General features: G+C 38.8%; 1 non-coding gene across 1 annotated transcript; it reads left to right on the plus strand.

The window, feature by feature from the left end:
- Positions 1-6,915: 6,915 nt before the first annotated feature.
- On the plus strand, positions 6,916-7,036 carry LOC117797574. The gene has a single exon (XR_004622580.1). It is a non-coding gene; the product is annotated as a small nucleolar RNA SNORA77 (small nucleolar RNA).
- The last annotated feature ends 15,468 nt before the right edge of the window (positions 7,037-22,504 follow it).

Below are 22,504 nucleotides of genomic sequence, written 5' to 3' on the forward strand. Positions count from 1 at the left end.
TCATAACTGCATAAAATTAACTGTAGTAAAAGTATACTACTGCAATAGTTTCATAGCCACCTCCTGTTGCTATTGCCGTGAGCTCAAGTGTGTTGAGTATCTACTTAAAACACCATGCAATGCTAACCACATCCATGTGAGCAGTTCATCTCTCCAGTAAATTGTGTATCACAGCAAAAAGTGATCTCCTGTGGTTCTCATGTATTTTTCATTGTGTTGTGTGTAGTACCTCAAACCTTGCATAATACCAGGGGACCCATTCAAAGCGCCACCAGTGATGCTGGAAGTGCTCCCAAGAAGTAGAGAAAAGCCATGACAGTCTGCTGCTGCAGGTGCCCACCATGTCAAGATAAATGAATCCAGCATAAGGCTCATTGTAAAAATAGAAAAGGAAATTCGTGAAGCCATGACTGCAGCAATGCCAGCAGGTATGAAAACCTCACACTTTTTGCAAAATATAGTTTTATCTTGTATTAAAAATGTAGCTTTTATGTAGGTACAGGGTCGCTATAAGAAAGGCATACCTATAGATTCTAATATGATTTGAGAAAAAGCAAATTATTATATGACATTTATTCATACATGACAACTTAAACCAAAAGGAAGGTGAAGGACTTAAAGCTGGAGAATTTAATGCCAGCAAAGGATGGTTTGACAATTTTAGAAAGAGGTTTGGCTTAAAAAATGTCAAGATAACAGGAGATGCAGCTTCTGCTGACAAAGAGGCAGAGATGAGTTCCCAGACTCCTCTAAGAAAATCATTGAGGAGAAAGGATATCTGTCTGAACAGGTTTTTAAAACAGATGAAACTGCTGTATTCTGAGGGGAAAATAATACCACAAATGACGTTTATTAGTAAGGAAGAGAAATGAGTACCAGGATTTAAGGAAGGAAGGGATAGGCTAACTACTGTTTTGTGCAAATGCAGTTAGGTTTATGATCAGGACTGTCCTTATTTATAAAGCTGCTAACCCCCGAGCCTTGAAGGGAAAGATAAACACTGGTTGCTAGTCTTCTAGTTGTACCACAATGAGAAGTCTTTTTCTGGATTGGTTCCATCGATGCTTGTCCCTGAAGGAAAGAAGTACCTGGCCAGTAAGAGACTGTCATTTAGAGTTCTTTTGATATTGGACAATGCTCCTGGCCACCGAGAACCCCATGAGTGCAACATCAATGGTGTCAAAGTGATCTACTTGCCCCCAAACACAATGTCTCTAATTCAGCCTCTAGATCAGGGGTCACAAGAACACTTAAGGTTCATTACACACATCCTCTATGGGAAGGATTGTCAATGCTATGGAAAAGAACCCCAATAGAGAACATCATGAAAGTCTGGAAGGATTACAACATTGAAGATGCCATTATTGTTATAAGAAAAGCATGAAAGCCATTAAGCCCCAAATAATATATTCCTGCTGAAGAAAACTGTCCAGATCCTCTCCATGACTTCCCAGGATTTATACAGAGCCAGTCAGGGAAATCATGAAAGAGACTGTGGCTATGGGGGAAAAAAGGTGGGGAGTAAAGGGTTTCAAGGTATAGATCTTGGAGAAATTCAAGACCTATTAGACACCACACCAGAGGAATGAACAGAAGATGACTTGATGGAGGTGAGTGCTTCTCAACCAGTGCCAGACAATGAGGAAGAAAATGTAGAGGTAGTGGAGCCAGAAAACAAACAGACATTAGACAGTCTGGCAGAAGGGTTTCAATTATTCAAGACGGCTTTTGACGTCTTCTACAACATGGACCCTTCTATGTGTCAACACCAAATGAACAAACCTTTTTAGAATCTCTAAAAGAAAGAAAGTGAGTTTTTTTCAAATCCAAGTTAGGATAGCTGCCAAAGATATACAATTTTCACAAAGAAGAGAGTGTTTTGGGGAAGGCATAACTGGTGTACGGTTATAGACTTTTTTTTTTACATAAGAAGTTACAAATCATCATGACAAAAGCTATTTCAGAAAGTCATAGACTTTAAGCTTTCAGTATGAGCAGGTCTGTATGATGTCACTCTCATGAGAATCAGGGAGGTCTTACTTATCTTAATGTTTGAAGTGTACTTTTTTAGGTCATTTGACAACAAAACGGATGTACAATGTTGTGCTCGGGGCAGAAAGAGATCCCATGCATTGAGGTTTTGCCAAGTCATTCTGACCTTGGTAAATGTTAAAACATAGCTTTCCTAAGAGCCCCTGAGCAGGGCCCACAAATATTAAAATTTGAACATCTCCTTTATTTTATCATATGATACAGGCGCTGGTTTTGCAAAATTACTAAAAGCAAACAGGAAATGCAGGATTGGTACCATAGAGAAACATTTTAAGAGAAATGAAAAAAGTCAGACAGAAATTATAATGTATTTCCATAAAGTTACACCCAGTGGGCCTGTTGGTCTTTCCTTCCCTTCCACCTCTCCCACCTCTCCCACCTCTGCCACCCCTGAGACAGTAAGACCAACACCTCCTCTTCCTCTTCCTCTTCCTCCTCAGCCCACTCAACACAAGGAGACAAGGATGAAGGTCTTTATGATGATCCACTTCAAGTTAACAAATAGTAAATAATTGTCATGCTGTACAGTTAATGAATTTATCTGTTGTGTAGGTGTATGTCTTCTTGTGAAAGTATAATAACTGAATGCCAAGAAATGTATGAGATGTTTTTTGTCATCATTGTTGCCTAAGTATTCATTGTGTAGAACACTGTGTGCAAACATTGGAAGTGGGTAACCTATCCTTCCATGGGCATAAGGTGAGTGGTATTTAGTATAAAAATAGTAATGTGTTAGTTTTTTGTTTCCTAACTTTGCTTTCAAAGAATTCTATTACCATACAGTATTCCTACCCTCATAATTGGAGAAACTGTGTATCAGCCTATCATCACAGGTAGTTTTTTTTTTAAAGATTTTATTTATTTATTCGACAGAGAGAGACAGCCAGCGGGAGAGGGAACACAAGCAGGGGGAGTGGGAGAGGAAGAAGCAGGCTCATAGCAGAGGAGCCTGATGTGGGGCTCGATCCCGTAACGCCGGGATCACGCCCTGAGCCGAAGGCAGACGCTTAACCGCTGTGCCACCCAGGCGCCCCATCACAGGTAGTTTTTTTAATGTAACAATGTTTCCAATATTGTATTATGAATATTACTATAATACCATACACCATAAAATTTTACAATGATTCTTTCATTAGTGTATAGTCTAGGCTACTGTGAAGCAATCATAATTAATTTTACTAGACTATCATAAAGCAACTGTTTTGCTGCTTCATTATCAATATATGCATGTGTTATACCAATAAAGAAATATCTCTTTTTCACATTATCTTTTCATGTTTGATGTCCAGTACTAATAATATGTATAACATCTACAATGTTTTGTATCATTTAAGACAATATTGATACAGGTACTGACAAAAAAAATGATTCATCTTGTAACAGACAACATAATCTTATGGTATTGATAAATATATATAGTACTGTAAATATATTTTCTCTTATAATTTTCTTTTTTTTTAAAGATTTTATTTATTTATTTATTTGACAGAGAGAGACAGCCCGCAAGAGAGGGAACACAAGCAGGGGGAGTGGGAGAAGCAGGCTCTTAGTGGAGGAGCCTGATGTGGGGCTCGAACCCAGAACGCTGGGATCACGCCCTGAGCCGAAGGCAGATGCTTAACCACTGCGCTACCCAGGTGCCCCTATAATTTTCTTAATACTTTCTTTTCTCTTGCTTACTTTATTGTAAGAACACAATATATAACATGTATAACATACAAAATATGTGTTAATCAATTGTTTATGTTTTTAGCAAGGCTTCTGGTCAACAGTAGGCTATTAGCAGTTAAGTTTTTGCGGAGTCAAAAGTTACACATGGATTTTTAACTATGCAGAGGGTCAGTGCTCCTAACTCCCATGTTGTTCAAGGGTCAGCTGTATTTTTTTTCCCACAAACCCATAATGTTAAGAATCACTTTTTGTATAGCTCTTGTGTACTTGGGCTGGAAATATGAAACTCTTAAGAACCAGTCTTCTTGGAACATATTTATGACTGGACCAGTATTGCAAGATGTCTTCTTAATATTTACAAAGGGGGGTGCCTGGGTGGCTAAGTCAGTTAAGTGTCCCACTCTTGATTTCAGCTCAGGTCACGATCTCAGGGTCCTGGGATGAGCCCTGTGTCAGGCTCTGTGCTCAGCTCAGAATCTGCTCGGGAGTCTCTCTCTCCCTTTTCCTCTGCCCTTCCCCCTGCACGCACTCTTGCTCTCTCAAATAAATAAATAAAATCTTTAAAAAAATATATTCACAGGGGCGCCTGGGTGGCTCAGTCGTTAAGCGTCTGCCTTCGGCTCAGGGCGTGATCCTGGTGTTCTGGGATCGAGCCCCACATCAGGCTCCTCCGCTGGGAGCCTGCTTCTTCCTCTCAACTCCCCCTGCTTGTGTTCCCTCTCTCGCTGGCTGTCTCTCTCTGTCAAATAAATAAATAAAATCTTTAAAAAATATATATATTCACAAAGGGGACCTACAAATTCTTGTTTTTTCCTTTTAACATAGCAAATATAAAAAAAACTTGAGGAAGTGCTTCATCACCTCCATATTTACTGGTATGAACTCTGAAATTTTATTTCTCCAATCAGAAGGGGAAAGCATAGCCCATGACCTTTTGCTGACTGCAGTGCATTGTTCTTTAGAGCTGTTTCTCACATAACTGCCAATTTACGTGAAATAGTCTCTTGGCAGTATCACTCATCCAGAGCAAGACACTCTTTTTGATGCACTCTAAGACAGCAAAGCTTTCATCTTTGAAAGGGAGCAGTTTGCCTTTCCAGTTATAAATACAAAAGTTTAAAAACACATTTAAGGATACCATGGTATTATTTAACAAAGTGTTCTCAGTTTTAGAGATACATACTGAAATATTTATGGGTAAAAAGAAATAATGTCTTATAGTTTCTTCAAAATAATAAAAGAGGAAGGGGAGAAATATTGCTGTGAATTAATAATTGTTGAAGGTGGAAGATGGGAACAAGGGAGTTTATAGTAATATTCTATTTTTATACACAATTGAAATTGACCATAATCCAAAGATAACTGATACCCCTCACAGCACATATAGGTAGAACAAAACATATTATTTCATACAAGTATGATGTCATCACAAAGTATTACAAAAACAACTTTAGTTGTTTATATTTATTGTTAAGCCTATTATATGGTACTGTTTAAAGGTCATAAATCTTATTTATAATAAGCAAAATAACTTGAGAATAAAATCTAGTTAGTTCTCCCTCACATTTAGACATCTCGTAAGAAATGAGTTTCTAGTATTTATACCATTTTTATAGTATATTCCAGAACTTCCCTGGTAACTTTTTTCAATATTTATATACCACCATAGTTGAATAACTTAACCTTGAGAAAATATTTTTCCACTCCTGACAAAAACAACAATGCATAAACCTTTCATTGCATGCAAAAACTACCTTAGAGATTTGAAGAAAATGGGAGAGTGTGTAGTTTTGTTTTTATGTATAAGAAAAATAGGGTTATGATTTTGGGGGGAATTGTTGATTGACAATATGAGGAGTGATTTAAATGTAACTTCCAAAATTAACTTTATTCAAAATAATTCCCTTTGGCAATTAAGACTTCAAAAGCAGATGAGAGGTAATGATTTGACGTCCCACTTAAAAATGTAGCTTTACAAGCTATTACCTTAAATAACAAATGTAATGTGTGGATCACAGCCACTTAAACCATTTCCCGATTTTACAAAGCAACAATTTTATTCAGCACCATCGACTAAAAAGGTTAGCATTGAATTTGGAAATATGATTTGAAACTCATTTCCTCATGGAAGAGTCTTGAAAGTATATTTTATTTCTAAACTGTAAACATAATTAAGGGATCCAACGGATAAAATGTGAACCATGACTTCAGACCCTAAGCAGCTGTTCTCCCATGTAAAGATGTATTCTCTCCTCAAAGACAGTATAGCTCAGGATCCTCAATCACTATTACCAGCATTTTCTTCCCTGCTTCATCTCCCCCAACAGATGTGGTCATGTGACATTTTCCTACACAACCCCAAACCAGAAGTTTGAATTCTATGGTGGAATTTGATGGTGATAATTGAAGAGGGTCAGGGCAGTTAATACAAAGGGTTTGGTATATGATCCAATAATGTGACTTACTTTCAGCATGTGTGCCCACAGACTTACAGCTACTTTCACACATGTCCTTAATTATCTCATTCTCTACACACTGTCCATAGCCTTTTATCACATTTGCAAAAAGGTATGTATTAATCACTTTCATCAGTACACAGCAACATAACATATGAAATACCACACACACTATCCAACCAGTATTCCAGATGATATTAATGGTACCAAATTGATGTTTTACCCTATTTGGTACTTTTTTCTATTGACTTTAAAAGCCCAATCATGCCTGAAACCTCCCTTACTTGTCTTAGTAATCTTCCACCCATGAGTTCATCTAATACTTTATTAAAGTCATGAGTATTTTGAAGCCATACACCCTCCTGGGAAATATGTCCTTCACATTTACTATCCATTACGTAAAGTATGCATTGCTGCCTTTAATTTGAACTAAACTGTCTTTTCCAAGTTCCAAAGGGTGACTCTTCACTCCAGAATTTGAAAAACAAACAAGCCTAAGTTAATTTTCTCTATATACATTCAGATTTTATAAGCTTCAATCTTGCACTCATGTTAGGACGTCTTTGAAGACTGAAGAGTTCTTACTTAGAAAATCCACTCAGTAGGGTTCTCCAGCCCCTCAATTATACAAATTGCTGTTACTGAAGATGTTTCCAGTACTGCTAATGTCCTACTTGAAGTCTGTGATCAAAACTGAACAAGGCAATGTACGTGGGGAAAAAAATCAATGTGCACAGATTCACTCTGCACCCAGCTGCAGCCCCAAGTGGGTGCTTTTCTGTATTCCATAGAAATATCCCCAAGTGTTGTGACCACCTTAACCTGTCAAGGGCGATGCAACCTTCTGGGACACAGGGAGAAGAAGAAACATAAATCACTGTGGATTTCTGTTGGGTGCTATGACATGTGGAAATTTACATTTTGAGAGAGATACTGCCTTGCCCAGACCAACACCAAATCCAGAGCATATGATTTCATTTATTAGTCAACTGGTTTGTTGACTTGTTAAATCATTCATTTTTTAAAATCTAATATTTATTGAGCTGCTACTGTATGTCATGTCCTGCTCTGGGTGTTGTTGAAACAATGATGACCTTGTCTTCATGGCATTTATGGTAAAGGTAGTTATATGTCTTTCTCTTTCTGAAAAAAAGTTTAATTGGCTAGCACTTATGTATATTAGAGGGTTGTATGTTAGAGGGCTGCTAAAAATGCAGAGCCGAATAATGAGGAAGAGGAAGAGAGGGAGCAAGGTTACTTAGCATCAGTAGCAGAGGCATCCAGGTATCGTTAAACTTCATGTACAAAAAAGTTTTAGGTGTAAGAACACTCACGAGGCCCAATTAGTTGCTTTTCTTTGAGGCCATACTCCTAATTTTACTGTTTAAGGACTCCTTTTTAAACTAAAACAAGATTCATACCCATTCCCCAACCACACACAGAGAAAGAGTAATGTTTGTCATACCTATATAGGAAGGCCCATAATAAGGAAAATTTCCTAGTAATGAATAAGGTTTTGTCTTAAGGTTCCCTCAAGTATACCCTTGAAACAAAGATTGGACTGCAAGTAGTTTGTTTTGGAGGTGACACCAAGAAACACAATGGGAATGAGGAAGTAAGACAAGGAAGGGAAAGAATCTAATAGAATAAGTTCATGGGCAGGTTGCTGCTATAGGCCACTGGGGCTCAATCCCAATGAGGAGTCTCAGAGAGACTATGAACTATGCACCTCAGAATTATCTCTTCCATGACAAAGAACCTAAAGTATTTATGCACGAACTACTGTCCCTCCTTGTATGAGGATAGTTCCTATGGGCATTAACTCTCCAGCCCTTCTGACCTGCCATCCATGAACTGAGCTCACTCCTGAGGACAGAGAAAACTCTCAGGCAGAGAGCACAGGAACTATCTTTAGATGACCCCAGGGTAGGCCTGGATATATGGGCAGTTACCAGCAACAAATTTTTAAATAAATTTGTATTTTCTTAATCACAAGAGTATTTACATACTTATGAAGACAGCAGTCCATTGTGAGCCATTATTCAGCCCTCAGACAAAGCTGTACCAAGGTCTATAACCCAAAGATTAAGACTACTGTCCTATATAACTTAAGAAACAAATACTACAAGAAAATGGAAACATTTGTCTTCTTAAAACATCGTAATGAAAAAAAAATCGTATTGCACACTTACTCCTTTAGAGGATAATCCTATTTCTTCAACCATTTTTTTACAAACAAACTCTGCCTTAGAGGGTATAAAATAAGATGTGGCACCTCTACGTAGGGCAGCCCCTACCACCAAGATTGTCGCTATTCACCTTTCTCCTGTAGTGTTTCTTCCATACTCCTCCTTGGGTCAAACTGACAATTTGATAAGTAGTAAGAGGTCAGTGGAGTCATTGCTAGTCCAGAACTTTTCACAAGAAAGCCATAGTCTCTTGCCACATGTGACAGAGGAATCATTTGAACTCCTAGAATAAAAAGTACAACTGGGCTATTGGATATTTGAACCACATGTGCTCAATCATAAAATAACTGTCAGGAGAGTATTAAGGGCCAGTAATGATACCTCACTGCTCTTTGAGCTCATTTCTGCAAGAATTGAGCTTGAGTCTACTGGGGGCTAGAAAATGCTGAAAGCAGACCATAATATATATATATTTTTTGCCTTATCACCTCCACTCCTCATTCCTAGACTAAAAAATGGCAGTGGGCACTTGAGAGCCACATTTGAAGTGTTGGTTTAGCTAATCCAAGCAGTAGGTATATCCATTAGGCAATTATTTGGGGCCTATTATGTGCACTAATCAGTTCAGAGGGGGAAGAGGGAAGGAAATATTGTCGAGACCTCATAAAATTACATTCTTATTGAAAATCAGCATATACAAATAGCAATCGCTATTAGTTGAATTGACCAAGGAATAACAGGTTGGGAAAGGGGGGCTAAATAACTTTCTAGAAAACTAGTTTTGGTTCTACAAGGAAAAGCAATCCAAATCTCTTCTCTACCCTGACAATGAAATATTGATCTTTCCAAATGAAGGATGGAAGACCACCTCCATATATGGAAGGGCCACCTATAAAACAGAAGCACAATATTGAAATCAAGAATAACAAAAAACTGTGGTGTTCTAACAAGCACATGAGAGGACAGCCTGCACAACCTAATCTCCCTTTTCCCATCTATGGCTAGAGGCTTGGCAGCACACTGAGGAAAAGCATTGTTCATTCTCAAACTATAGTCCTTCACGATTTTTTAAACTTTAAATTAATTTTCTAGTAGAAAGTGAGCAAGGAGAGACTATTCTGTGCAGCTGAATAGGAGAAAACTGGCCTTGCCAAAGGTTAGGACAGTCCAAGAAAGCTGGGGCAGAGGGCAGGTGGTGTTACTGTGCAACTATGGAATCAACAGCTTTTTCCTGCTTGTGCCTGTACTTCTCTGTTCTCATGTTACTTAAGCTGGGAAAGGCCTCAAGAAAGTACATGGCCCAGTGTCCTGTTTATACTCCATTTATTAAAGAGATGATTGAGATCACTTAGGGGGTACAGTTGAGAGTCAGATCTGACTTTATCCAGTTTTCATATCATCTTGGGCAAATAATTTGTAATCTAGATTTCAGTTTCCTCATGCTAGAAAATTATAAAGAAGCAATTCCTACCCCATAGAATTGTGAAGCTTAGCAAGAATGCAGGAAATAAGTTGGTCTGGTAAGGACTCATCACATCTTTCATTTATTATCTGGTCACAGCCCTGGGACTGGCTCCCTGGTCACCTCTATTAACCAGGGCTCACTAGGGCCAGTCTCCTGAGGAGACTCACAGCTAATAGCACAATAACTCATTTCTGAGGAAGCTTATCTAACACACGTATTCTCTGTAAAGCACATTACAGTCTTCTTGAACTTAAGAACATTCACAGTCCTTCAGCACTATACTTGGGGGGCCACTTTAAATAGCTAAATCACAAAAAAAGCACAAAGGAGGCAAAAAACTTGGTGCAAAATAGACCATGAATAGAACACTTGTTTACATTATGAAAGCTGAATCAAGAAGGCAGAGTGGGGGTTCTGGTTCAAGATGGCAATACAGGAAGACCCTGAATTCACCTTCTCCACAGACACACCAAATTATACCTATTAATAGAACAATTCCTCTTGAAGAAGAATTGAGGGCTGACTGAACAAATACTGAACAACCAAAGACAGAGAGAATGGCAAGAGAACAGCAAGAGAAATGAATAAATGGTAACAAAGGTAACCTCCACCCCCAACACCATGAATAGCAGTGGGGATAGTACTGAGTGACCAGGAACAGATCCTTCTGTCCTTGGACACAGGAAAAAACCTTCAGTTTAAAGGGACAACTAGCACAGAAAAGAGATAATGCTAAAACTCTGCCAAGTGGTGAAGGAGCTATGGGAAAGCTCTCCAGGTCAGAAGGGCTGGAGAACCACACAGTTTACATTCCCACCTCACCTTAAATACCTAGACCAGAACAGAGTCCAGATACCATAAAGGACCATGCCAGTCATCTTAGTGAACTTGCTAACTTCAGTGAGCTGAGGGTCCACAAGTCCACATAGCTCTAGACCTGCTGGGATACAGAAAAAAAGCTGCAGTTTTAAAGGGCTGAAGAAGTGCAGAGATGTTCTTTCTCCCACCCCCTTAAAAGCTCAGACCAGAGCAGGTTCTGGCTCACAGTGAGTCTGTGACCTCAGTGAGCCCAGCCTCCACAAGCCCACACCAACTGCCCTGTGATGCTAGGGCAAAGAAAACAAGCTGTGATTGTGTGTGTGTGTGTGAATTTTTACTTTTTAATTTCATTTTTTTTACTTTTAAATTTTTGTCTTTTTTTGTTTTTTTTTTCTTTTTTTTGATTCTTTTTTCATTTTTATTATTTTCTTTCCCTTTTTCTTTTATTATCATTCTTTCCTTATTCTCTCTGTAAAAAGCCAGGGTTTAAAAGAGTAACTAACATGTACAGCCACAGCTCCAGCTAGTCAGCAAAAGTCACCAATCACATACCATGGCTGGGGAGACATCACATGCAAGACCATTCCAATTTTAGGAGAAGTAGCCCTTCCACCTAATTCACAGAAACAAACACAGGAAGTCAGGCAAAATGGGGAGACAGAGAAATATGCTCCAAAGAAAGAACAAGAAAAAACTCAGAAAAAAAAATTAAATGAAACAGAGATAAGCATGCTTAATAAAGAATTTAAAGTAATGATCATAAAGATACTCACCAAGCTGGAAAAAAGAATGGAAGAACTCTGAGACCTTTAATAAAGAGACAGAAAATATAAAAAAGAACCAATCAGAGTTGAAGAATACAATAACTGAAAGAAAAAGCACACTAGAGAGGTAATGAAAAGTACACAAGCTGAAGAGCAAAAAGAGGAAAGAATTTTTAAAAATGAGGATTGAGAGATCTCTTAGATAATATCAAGCAAACAAACATTCACATTGTAGTGGAAGAAAGAAGAAGGAGGAGGAGGAGGAGAAGGAAGAAGAAGGAAGAAGGGAGAGAATGGTGTAGAAAACTTACTTGAAGAAATAACTGAAAACTTCCCTATCCTAGGGAAGGAAATTGATGTCCAAGTGAAAGAAGCAGAGAGAGTTCCAAACAAGATGAACATAAGGAGGTACACATCACGGCACATAAAATGGCAAAGATTAAACATAACAAGAGAATCTCAAAAGCACCAAGAGAGAAACAAAAACTTGCCCACAAGGGGAAAACCTATAACACTATCATCAGATTTTTCAGCAGAAACATGGGGTGCCTGGGTGGCTCAGTTGGTTGAACATCTGCCTTCGGCTTGGGTCATGATCCTGGGATCCTGCGATTGAGACCTGCATGGAGCTCCCTGCTTAACGGGGAGTCCGCTTCTCCCTCCATCCCTTCCCCCACTTGTGCTCTCTCTCTCTCACTCATTCTCTCTCTCAAATAAATAAAAGTTTAAAAAAAAAAGAAACTTTGCAGGCCAGAAGAGAGTGGCATAATATATTCAACGCGCTAAAAGGGAAAATGTGTAGCTAGTTATACTCTATCCAGCAAGGCTATCATTCAGAATAGGAGAGATAAAGAGTTTCCAAGATAAACAAAAACTAAAGGAGTTCATGAGCATTAAACCAGCCCTAAAGAAATATTAAAGGGAACTCTTTGAGTGGAAAGGAGGATCATAAATGAGAGTATGAAAAAGAAAACACAAAAGCAGTAAAAATAAATATTTCTGTAAAAATCAGCCAAGGGATTCATAAAATACAAGGGTGTATAAAATATGACACCATATACCTAAAATGTGGTGGGGAGAGAAGAATGGATTTAAACTTAAGAGACCATTAACTTAATATAGACTGCTATATGCAGAAGATGTCATATACAAACCTAATGGCAACCACAAATCAAAAACCAGTAATAAATATGCAAAGAATAAAGAGAAAGGAATCCAAGTATATCACTAAATAAAGGCAACAAACCATGAAAGAGAGCAAGAGAAGAAAGGATCAGAGAAAATCTAAAGAAACAACCATAAAACAAGTTTAAAAATGGCAACAAATATACAGATATCAATAATTACTTTGAGTGTAAGTGGACTAAATGCTTCGATCAAAAAACATAGGGTGACAGAGAAGATAAAAAAACAAGACCCATTTATATGCTGCCTTCAAGAGACTCATTTAAGACCAAAAGACACCTGGAGATTGAAAGTGAGGGGATGGGGGGTGCCTGGGTAGCTCACTTTGTTGAACAAATGACTCTTGGTTTCAGCTCAGGTTATGATCTCAGGGTCGTGGGATTGGGTCCTGCATCAGGCTCCATGCTCAGCAGGGAATCTGCTTAAGATTCTCTCCATCTCCTGCTGCCCCTCCCCCCACTCATGCATGCATGCGCGCTCTCTCTCTGAGAGAAATAATAGAGAAATAATCATGCAAATGGACGTCAAAAGAAAGCCAGGGTAGCAATACTTATATCAGAAAAAATAAACTTTAAAAACAAAGACTGTAACAAAAGACAAAGAAGAACATTACATAATAATAAAGGGGACATTCTGAGAAGAATATATAATGATTGTAAATATTTATGCACCCAACATGGGAGTACCCAAATACATAAAAAGGTTAATAGCAAAAAAAAGAGAAATAATTGGTAGTAACACAATAATAGTAGGAGACTCTAACACTCCACTTACATCAATGGACAGTTCAGTCAAGCAGAAAATCAATGGGGAAACAGTGGCTTTAAATGATACACTGGGAGGAGTTAAGACGGCGGAGGAGTAGGGGTCCCCTTTTTCAGCTGGTCCCCTGAGTCGAGCTGGATAGGTACCAGACCATCCTGAAAACCCATGGAATCAGCCTGAGACACAGGAAGACACATCTGGATCTCTACAAATGAACATCTCCAGCACTGAGTATCGAGGTATGAAATGGGGAGCCGTGAAACCCGCACAGATATCGGAAGATAAACGGAAGGGGGAGGAAGCCACCGCGTTCGGGCCCCGGGAAGCGGTAGTCACCTGCACGGGGGAGCAGGCAGACTTGCGGACAGCTCCGGCGAGAGAGCAGACTGGGACTGTGAGCCGGGGAGCGCACGTGCAACCAGTTTGAAAACTGGAGCTCCGGAGTGCACGAGAACCACACTGAAACAGAGCTCCAGAGCACACGGGGGCGGCTGGTGGTATTAGAAACACAAAGGACAGAGACGCGCCTGGCCCTGGAAGTGAGGGCTGGGATGCCGGGTGTGGGGCGCACATCCCGGGAAGCCGTAGGGTTGAGCAGCACCAACAGAAACAGAGTTAAAGGGGCCAGAAGAGCTCAGTGGACAGCTGACTGTGATCTCTCTGTTCTGAGATAGAGGCTAAGATATGGCCACTGCTGCTCTGACTCTCAGAAGAGTNCTCTGTTCTGAGACAGAGGCTGAGATTCAGCCGCTGCTGCTCTGACTCTCAGAAGAGTCACAGAAAACCACCAGGGAAAGCCGCCAGAGAACAAAAGCCCAGAAATACCGGCTCACAGTGTGCCCATCCCCATCCCCCCTCACAGGGGACACAGAGACTCTACCCAAACAGGGTTGCCTGAGTATCAGCACGGCAGGCCCCTCCCCCAGAAGGCAGGCTGAAAAATCAAGAAGCCCACATCCCAAAGATGCCTATAGAACAAGTGCACACTGCCTGGGTCCTGGTCAATAATTTGGGCTCTGGACAACCCCGCAACCTCTCCTCATCGGAATGATGAGAAGGAGAAATCCCCCTCAGCAAAGAAAAGACAATGAGTCTGTGGCCTCTGCCACAGAACTNAGCAAAGAAAAGATAATGAGTCTGTGGCCTCTGCCACAGAACTAATGGATATGGATATAACCAAATTACCAGAAATGGGAGTTCAGAGTAACAATGGTCAAGATGATGTGTAGACTTGAAAAAAATATTAACGAAAATATTAATGAGAATATAGAATCTCTAAGGGTGGAAACGAGAGTGAATCTGGCAGAAATTAAAAATGCTATGAATCAAATGCAGTCAAAACTAGATGCTCTGACAGCCACGGTAAATGAGGCAGAAGAACAAATTAGTGAATTAGAGGATGGGTTAGTAGAGAGAAAGCTAAAACAGAAACTTGGCTCAAAAAAATCCAATCTCAAGAATGTAGGTTACGGGAGATTACTGACTCAATGAAACGTTCCAATGTCAGAATCATCGGCATCCCCGAGGGGGTAGAGAAAAACAGAGGTCTAGAAGAGATTTTTGAACAAATTGTAGCTGAAACTTCCCTAACCTAGCAAAGGAAACAAACATTCGTGTCCAAGAGGCAGAGAGAACCCCTCCCAAGCTCAACCACGACAAACCTACGCCACGTCACGTCATAGTGCAATTCGCAAATATTAGATCCAAGGATACAGTATTGAAAGTGGCCAGGGCAAAGAAATTTCTCACGTACCAAGGCAAAGGTATCAGGATTACGTCAGACCTATCCACACAGACCTGGAATGAGAGAAAGGGCNCGATCCAATGTCAGAATCATCGGCATCCCTGAAGGGGTGGAGAAAAACAGAGGTCTAGAAGAGATATTTGAACAAATTGTAGCTGAAAACTTCCCTAATCTAGCAAGGGAAACAAGCATTCGTGTCCAAGAGGCAGAGAGGACCCCATCCAAGCTCAACCAGGACAAACCTACGCCACGGCATGTCATAGTGCAATTCGCAAATATTAGATCCAAGGATACAGTATTGAAAGCGGCCAGGGCAAAGAAATTTCTCACGTACCAAGGCAAAGGTATCAGGATTACGTCAGACCTGTCTACAGAGACCTGGAATGAGAGAAAGGCTTGGGGGGGCATTTTTAAAGCTCTTTCAGAGAAAAACATGCAGCCAAGGATCCTTTATCCAGCAAAGCTGTCATTCAGAATTGATGGAGAAATAAAGACCTTCCAGAATCGCCAGTCATTGACCAATTTCATAACCACGAAACCAGCCCTACAGGAGAATATTAAGGGGGGTTCTATAAAAGTAAAAAGGCCCCAAGAGTGATACAGAACAGAAAGTCACAACTATAAAAACAAAGACTTTACACATAACATGGCATCATTAAAATCATATCTGTCAATAATCTCTATCAATCTAAATGGCTTAAACTCTCCCATAAAACGCCACAGGGTTGCAGATTGGATAAAAAGACATGACCCATCCATTTGCTGTCTACAAGAGACTCATTTTGAACCCAAAGATGCATTCAGACTTAGAGTAAGGGGATGGAGTACCATCTTCCACGCAAATGGACCTCAAAAGAAAGCTGGAGTAGCAATTCTCATATCAGATAGACTGGATTTTAAACTAGAGGCCATAGAGAGAGATACAGAAGGGCACTATATTATTCTTAAAGGAAGTATTCAACAAGTGGATATGACAATTATTAATATATATGCCCCCAACAGGGGAGCAGCAAGATACACAAGCCAACTCTTAACCAGAATAAAGAGACATACAGATAAAAATACGTTAATAGTTCANACCAAAATAAAGAGACATATAGATAAGAACACAGTAATAGTAGGGGACCTCAACACCCCACTATCAGAAATAGACAGAACACCCTGGCAAAAACTAAGCAAAGAATCAAAGGCTTTGAATGCCATACTCGACGAGTTGGACCTCATAGATATATATAGAACACTACACCCCAGAACCAAAGAATACTCATTCTATTCTAATGCACACGGAACATTCTCAAGAATAGATCATGCTCTGGGTCACAAAACAGGTTTCAACCGATACCAAAAGACTGAAATTATTCCCTGCATAATCTCAGACCACAATGCTTTGAAACTGGAACTCAATCACAAGAAAAAATTTGGACAGAATTCAAACACTTGGGTATCACTCTTGGGGCCTTTTTACCTTTATAGAGCCCCCCTTAATATCTCCTGTAGGGCTGGTTTCGTGGTTACGAAATTGGTTAATGATTGGCGATTTTGGAACGTCTTTATTTCTCCATCAATTCTGAATGACAGCTTTGCTGGATAAAGGATCCTTGGCTGCATGTTTTTCTCTGAAAGAGCTTTAAAAATGCCCCCCCAAGCCTTTCTCTCATTCCAGGTCTCTGTAGACAGGTCTGACGTAATCCTGATACCTTTGCCTTGGTACGTGAGAAATTTCTTTGCNATTAGAGCAGAAATCAATGAATTAGAAACCAGGAGTACAGTAGAGCAGATCAACAGAACTAGAAGCTGGTTCTTTGAAAGAATAAATAAAATAGATAAACCACTGGCGAGACTTATCCAAAAGAATGGAGAAAGGACCCAAATTAATAAAATTATGAATGAAAAAGGAGAGGTCACAACCAACACCAATGAAATTGGAAGGATTATTAGAAACTTTTATCAACAGCTATATGCCAAAAAACTAAACAATCTGGAAGAGATGGAGGCCTTCCTGGAAACCTATAAACTACCAAGACTGAAACAGGAAGAAATAGATTTCTTAAATAGGCCAATTAACTATGAAGAAATTGAGTCAGTGATAAACAACCTTCCAAATAATAAAACNATGACTGAAAAGGGAGAGGTCACGACCAGCACCATTGAAATTGCAAGGATTATTAGAAACTTTTATCAACAGCTATATGCCAAAAAACTAAACAATCTGGAAGAGATGGAGGCCTTCCTGGAAACCTATAAACTACCAAGACTGAAACAGGAAGAAATAGATTTCTTAAATAGGCCAATTAACTATGAAGAAATTGAGTCAGTGATAAACAACCTTCCAAATAATAAAACTCCAGGCCCAGACGGTTTTCCTGGGGAATTCTACCAAACATTCAAAGAAGAAATAATACCTATTCTCCTAAAGCTATTTCAAAAAATAGAAACAGAAGGAAAGCTACCAAACTCATTCTATGAGGCCAATATTACCTTGATCCCCAAACCAGGCAAAGACCCCCTCAAAAAGGAGAATTACAGACCGATATCCCTCAATAAAGATTCTCAACAAGATCCTAGCTAATAGGATCCAACAGTACATTAAAAGGATTATCCATCATGACCAAGTGGGATTCATCCCCGGGATGCAAGCGTGGTTCAACATTCGCAAATCGATCAGTGTGATAGATCATATCAACAAGAAAAAAGCCAAGAATCATATGATCCTCTAAACAGATGCAGAAAAAGCATTTGACAAAATACAGCATCCTTTCCTGATTAAAACCCTTCAGAGTGTAGGCATAGAGGGCACATTCCTCAATCTCATAAAAACCATCTATGAAAAGCCTACAGCAAATATCATTCTCAATGGGGTAAAGCTAAAAGCCTTTCCCTTAAGATCAGGAACACGACAAGGATGCCCACTCTCGCCACTATTATTCAACATAGTACTAGAAGTCCTTGCAACAGCGATCAGACAACAAAAAGGGATAAAAGGTATCCAAATAGGCAAAGAAGAAGTCAAAATGTCTCTCCTCGCAGATGACATGATACTCTATATGGAAAACTGAAAAGAATCCACGCCCAAACTATTAGAAGTTATAGAGCAATTCAGTAATGTGGTGGGATACCAAATCAATGCTCAGGAATCAGTTGCATTTCTATACACAAACACTGAGACTGAAGAAAGAGAAATTAGGGAATCCATCCCATTTACAATAGCACCAAAAACCATACGTTACCTTGGAATTAACTTAACCAGAGACGTAAAGGATCTATATTCTAGAATCTACAAATCACATAGATCAATGGAAGAGAATAGAAAACCCAGAAATGAACTCACAACTATACGGTCAATTAATCTTTGACAAAGCAGGAAAGTATATCCAATGGGAAAAAGATTGTCTCTTCAACAAATGGTGTCAGGAAAACTGGCAGTTACATGCAAAAGAATAAAATTGGACCACTTTCTTACACCAAACACAGAAATAAACTCAAAATGGATGAAAGACCTAAATGTGAGCCAGGAAACTATCAAAATCCTAGAGGAGACACAGGCAGTAACCTCTTTGACATTGGCTATAGCCACTTCTTTCTAGATACATCTCCTGAGGCAAGGGAAACAAAAGCAAAAATAAACTACTGTGACATTATCAAAATAAAAACTCCTGCACAGCAAAGAGATCAATCAACAAAACTAAAAGGCAACCTATGGAATGCGAGAAGATATTTGCAAATGATATATCTAATAAAGGGTTAGCATCCAAAATCTATAAAGAATTTATCAAACTCAACACCCAAAAAATGAATAATCCAATTTAAAAAATGGGCAGAAGGCATGAATAGCCATTTTTCCCAAAAAGACATACAGATGTCCAACAGACACATGAAAAGATACTCAACATCCCTGACATCAGGGAAATGCAAATCAAAACTACAATGAGATATCACCACACACCTGTCAGAATGGCTGAAATCAAAAACACAAGAAACAACAGGTATTGGCGAGGATAAAGGGGAACTCATGCACTGTTGATAAGAATGCAAACTGGTGCAGCCACCCTAGAAAAAAAGTATGGAGGTTCCTTGAATAATTCAAAATAGAACTACCTTCTGATCTAGCAATCTCACTAATAGGTATTTACCCAAAGAATACAAAAATACTAATTTAAAGGGATACAGGTACCCCAATGTTTATAGCAGCATTATCTACAATAGTCAAATTATGAAAATAGCCCAAGTGTCCATCAACTGATGAATGGGTAAAGAAGAGGTGGTATATACATACAATGGAATATTACCCAGCCACAGAAAGAATGAAATCTTGCCATTTGCAATGACATGGAACTAGAGAGTGTTATCTCACCTAAGTGAGATAAGTCAGTCAGAGAAAGACAAATACTATGTGATTTCACTTGTTGTGGAATTTAAGAAACAAAACACAAGAATGAAGAAAAAAAGAGACATTCTAAAAAACAGACTCTTAATTATGGAGAACAAACTGATGGTTACCAGAGGGGAGGTGGGTGGGGGGATGGGGGAACTAGGTGATGGGGATTAAGGAGTGCACTTGTCGTGATGAGCACCGGGTGATGTATAGTAGTGCTGAATCACTACATTGTACACCTGAAACTAATATTACACTGTATGTTCACTATACTGGAATTTAAATAAAAACTTAAAAAAAATAACATCTAGAACAGCTGTGGCCTGAAAGTCCAATTCAATCTATTTTAAAGCCGGAGTATTTATAGGCCAGAAATTTGTGTCTTAAGAGTTTCTTTCCGGGAGCCTGGGTGGCACAGTCGTTAAGTGTCTGCCTTCGGCTCAGGGCGTGATCCCAGCATTCTGGGATCGAGCCCCACATCAGGCTCCTCTGCTATGAGCCTGCTTCTTCCTCTCCCACTCCCCTGCTTGTGTTCCCTCTCTTGCTGGCTGTCTCTCTATGTCAAATTAATAAATAAAATCTTTAAAAAAAAAAAGAGTTTCTTTCCTTTATAGTATACCTAGAACAGAGCATCACATACAGAAATTAAAGAGTATTTGTTGGTGGATTTCATTTAAGCAAGTTCCCTTTCCCTTAAGGAGCAAAAAGCCCCACATGTGAATGCTTTCTTTGTCTTTTTATAGTCTTTGTTGGTAGATTTGCTTCCTTCAATATTGCCCAATCATGAAAGTAATAACTTTTCATGACCAATGACCTGTATAGTCATTACTCTGAATTTCATCTCCATCATACAGCCTACATTTTGGCTGACACACAGCTCTTCTTTTTTTAAATAACAGCCTTATTATAATTATATATCACATAATTTTTAAATGTGTACAAGTCAATGTCTTTAGTATATTCACAGAATAGTGCAACCATGATGACTACAGAATTTCAAAACATTTTAATATCTTCAAAAGAAGCCATGTACCCATTCATACCCATTTGAAGTCACTCCCCATTCCCCTTCCTCCAGCAACTTGCAAATACTAATCTACTTTATGTCTCTATGGATTTGTCTATTCTGGGCATTTCATATAAGTGGAATCATACTATACACAGCCTCTTCTTTCATTTCAGTGTTGTTTCAGAATAATGTTTTCAAGATTCATCCTTACTGATGCATATATCATCAGTACTTTATTCAATTTTTTTTTGTTGTTGAGTAACATTCCATAGTATGGATATACCACATTTTGTTTATCTATTCATCAGTTGATTGGTATTTGGGCTTTCGCTTTTGGGTTTTTATGAATAATACTAGTAGAACATTTGTGTACAAAATTTTGGGGGTCATATATTTTCAAGTCTCTTTGGATATAAACCTAGGAGTGGAATTGCTGAGACATATGGTAACATCTATTTAACATTTTGAGGGACTGCCAGACTATTCTCCAAGTTTCACATAATTTTACAATCCCACTGACAAGGTATGAGAGTTCCAATTTCTCCACATCCTCATCAACACTTGTTATCTATCTTTTTTATTTTTGCTATCTTAGTATGGGTGAAGAGGTTTCTCACTGTGGTTTTGATTGCCTTTCCTGGTGGCTACTGGTGGTAAGCATCATTTAATGTGATTATGGGCCATTGGCATGTCTTCTTTGGATACAAGTCTATCTAAATCCTTTGCTCATTTTTATTGGGTTATTTGATTTCTATTGTTCAGTTGTGAGTTCCTTATACCTTGTGGATACAAGTTCTTTATAAGTTACGTATTTTGCAAATATTTTCTCCCATTCAGTGCATTGTCTTTTCTCTTCCTTTTTTTTTTTTTTTGAATTACAGAAGTTTTTAATTTTGTTCTACGCCTATCTTTTCTTTAGCTTCTTATGCTTTTGGTGTCATATGTAAGAAACCAGTGTCTAGTCCAAGGTTATAAAGATTTACTCTTATTTTTTTCTAAAAGTTTTATAGCTCTACCTCTTACATTTAAGTCTATAATTCATTTATGAGTTAATTTTTTTTTGTATATGGTATGAGATAGGTGTCTAAGTCTATTCTTTTGAATGTGGTGATCCAGTTAACCCAGTATCATTTTTTGAAAAGACAGTTCATGAGAAACAAACTGAGGGCTTCAGAGGGGAGGGGGGTGGGGGAATGGGATAGACTGGTGATGGGTAGTAAGGAGGGCACGTATTGCATGGTGCACTGGGTGTTATACGCAACTAATGAATCACTGAACTTTACATCAGAAACCAGGGATGTACAGTATGGTGACTAACATAATAAAAAAACATTAAAAAAAAAAGAAAGAAAAGACAGTTCCTTATCCACTGAATGGTCTTGGCAATCTTGTCAAAAATCAATTGGCCATAAATGTATAGTTTTATTTCTGGATCCTCAATTTTATTCCATTGATCTATATTTCTATCCTTATACTGATACCACATAGTCTTTAGTAATGTAGCCTCATAGTAAGTTTTGAAATCAGGAAGTATAAGTCCTCCAACTTTGTCCTTTTTCATTGCCGTATAAATTTTAGGTTCATCTTATCAATTTTTGCAAAAAAAATTAACAATGACAAACCAAACAAACTGGGAGTTTTTAGAGATGTGTTGAATCTGTAGATTGCTTCGAGGATTGCCATCTGATTCTGGGTGGTGAATACTGAATGAAGGAATGCAGAAAGTAAATAAATGTTTCTTAATGAGTGAGCCCCAGGTACTAAAGGAGTACAGATACTGTGCACACTATACAGATATGACTGTGGATATGTTGGTGTTTGACATATGTGAATTATTTGGAGTATAAAAGCATGTAGTCATGCTGAGGCTGTATTTTTAAGAATTTATATGAGGGGCACCTGGATGGCTTAGTTGGTTAAGCATTTGACTCTTGATTTTGGCTCAGGTCCATGATCTCAGGGTCCTGGGTTTGAGCCCTGAGTTGGGCTCCTTGCTCAGCAGGGAGTCTGCTT

The sequence above is a fragment of the Ailuropoda melanoleuca genome, chromosome X (genome assembly GCF_002007445.2).
Source record: "Ailuropoda melanoleuca isolate Jingjing chromosome X, ASM200744v2, whole genome shotgun sequence".
Classification (NCBI taxonomy): Eukaryota; Metazoa; Chordata; class Mammalia; order Carnivora; family Ursidae; genus Ailuropoda; species Ailuropoda melanoleuca.